Source organism: Bidens hawaiensis, unplaced genomic scaffold, assembly GCF_021521415.1.
Source record: "Bidens hawaiensis isolate Kalapana, Puna unplaced genomic scaffold, B.hawaiensis_p1.1 tig00007241_1, whole genome shotgun sequence".
NCBI lineage: Eukaryota > Viridiplantae > Streptophyta > Magnoliopsida > Asterales > Asteraceae > Bidens > Bidens hawaiensis.
Window position 1 is genome coordinate 264,504 of NW_027491498.1, and position 2,517 is coordinate 267,020.

Consider the following 2,517-nt stretch of genomic DNA (forward strand, 5'->3'; position numbering starts at 1 on the left):
TAGAAATATATGTATATGCATGTTAAATGAAAGTGAAAGAGTATATGATGTTATCTTAATTGCTAAATAAAGAATGTTTGTATGCTAGATTAATTGCTAGAGAATGAATGTATGAATGCTAGCTTAATTGCTAGGGATAAAAATGTAGGTTATATGTATATTATGATTGTGTGAGAAGTAGAAACTAGCACAGGTGAGATCACAAAGGGAAGTATGTAGAACCTGAGAAGTAATGTAAAAAGTTAATTACACTTGGCCACTGTCATTAACAACTTACCTTACGAATCATATGCTAAATAATTCCTAGTGTGATAACTTTTGTGTTTCCTTAGAGATAAAATAGATGACTGCTACAAAAGGGACGAGGGCGAAGATGTCGTACTGGACGTTGTGGTAAGACACGCACCAACCAAACACCTTTTGAAGAAGGTGTGACAAAGCGATATTCGAAAGCAGTAGGACTTCGACTTTAGGAAGTAATGAAAAAGGATCCCGCATGGAGCTTGTAATCATATACACCAAGGGAGTTGCTCAAATGTTTCGCACTACAATGCCAATAATGTTAGTCGAAGCATCAAAGGTAGCCCGAACTGTGAAGTCCAAATGGAAGTAACATGAAAAAACATAGATAAGCCAACTAGAATGAGTCAAGATAGGTAGTATGTCTGCAATAGTTAACTCCATAAAGGAACTTGCTGGGATCGTGAGTAACGAAGCGAATGAAGAGAAAGTATAGATGATCGAGAAGGACAGGTGAAAGTCGAGGCATCCTAATTGAAAAGGAATGAAAGTACGAGACTACATAGTTTAGCAAATATGAAAGAAGACGTTAAGAAGAATGTAGTTGTGTACCTAATACTTTGTGGAAGAGACAACTAGCAATACTTTCGTTAAATTATGAGAATGGTTAAGAATTGTAAGGTAGAACTAGAGGGACGTGAGTTCCTTGCAACTCTTTATGATTGACCTTAAGAGAGTTCGATGTCGTTTGGGGAATGGATTTGATGTTTGAGTTTAAAGATCGTATGGCATGTAAGAGTAAGTTGATAAGGTTAATGTCATTGGATGGCAGTACAGTGACGGTTTATGGTAATAAGGAAAGTTCAAGGCTTAACGTCATTGCGATGATAGAAGCTGAAGGTTTGTTAAGACGAGGGTGCAGTGCCAACCTGGCGTATGTTGTCAAAGCTACGGCCGACAGGAAAGAAATAAAAGATGTTCCTATAGTATGTGACTATCCAGAAGTGTTCCCATAGGACGTTCCGGGGTTACCACTGGAACGAAAGGTAGAATTCCAGATAGAGTTAATACCAGGAGCACAACCCGTCGCGAAAGCACTTTACCGCATGTCGCCGTCCAAGAGGAAAGAGTTAATGTCCCAACTACAGGAACTCCTCGACGAAGGTGTTATATGCCATGTATTTCCCTACGGGGTGTGCCGATGACGTTCTTGAAGGGAAAGACGGAAGTTTGAGAATGTGTATAGATTACTGCGAGGTGAACAAGCTTACTTTGAAAGATAGATATTTGTTGCCACAAATTGATGATTTGTTTTATCAAATGCAAGGTGCGAGTTGGTCCTCGCAAATAGACCTCAGAGCAGGCTATCATCAGTTGAAGGTGAAAAAGGCAGACATCCCTAAGACAACATTTCAGACTCGAGGTGAATACTACGAGTATCTCGTGATATCATTTGGATAGACGAATGCTCAAGCAGCATTTATGGTTATGATGAATAGGGCATGTCATCCGATATTAGGACAAATATGCCATTGCCTTCACAGACTATAGTTTTGATTATTCAAGGGATAAGTCCGACCATGCTGAACACTTGAGAGAGGTGTTGGAAACGCTGAAGAAAGAATAATTGTATGCTAGGTTTTCAAGGTGTACCATTAATACATGCCATAAGAGTTTGGATATCTCTTCAAGCAGAAGGAACATAATATAAGACAAGAAGATAGGTAAGGATGATAAAAGAATTGTGATTTTGAAATCAATCATTTTCCTGGTGAGGCTTATGAGGTTGCTAACGCGCTAAGTTGTAAAGTTGAAGAGGCTATCATGACGATTAAGTTGTATAAATTAGTTAGCACTTCAGATTAGCGAGATCAGCGAGACGCAATAGAAGTTATAAAGAATGGGAACAGGATGAAGAAGAAAAGGAATGAATTATCGGGTTACATAGAGATTTGAAAGATAATACTTATGATGTGAGAATCAGAATTGGTCGCAGGTGGATTCGTAGACATGAGAGATCCAGCAAGATGTATCAAGACTTGTAGATAGACAACTAGTGGCCGAGTATGGAAGATGCAAGTGATATGATATGTCAGTAAGTGTTTGACTTGCTCGCAAGTCAAGGCAGAACATCAAAAGCTGCATGAAAAGGAACAACCATTAGAAACACCAGAATGGATATGGGAACGCATCACCGTGGATTTCATAACTTAGCTACCGTGTACAGCAACCATGATACTATCTGGGTGATTGTGGACCATTTGAAGAAAGGTGCTC

At 39.1% G+C, this 2,517-nt stretch overlaps 1 long non-coding RNA gene across 1 annotated transcript; it reads left to right on the forward strand.

Annotated features, from left to right (window-relative positions):
- Positions 1–884: 884 nt before the first annotated feature.
- Positions 885–1,385, forward strand: LOC143634756 (uncharacterized). The gene is made up of 2 exons (XR_013153924.1): positions 885–983; positions 1,109–1,385. It is a non-coding gene; the product is annotated as an uncharacterized LOC143634756 (long non-coding RNA).
- The last annotated feature ends 1,132 nt before the right edge of the window (positions 1,386–2,517 follow it).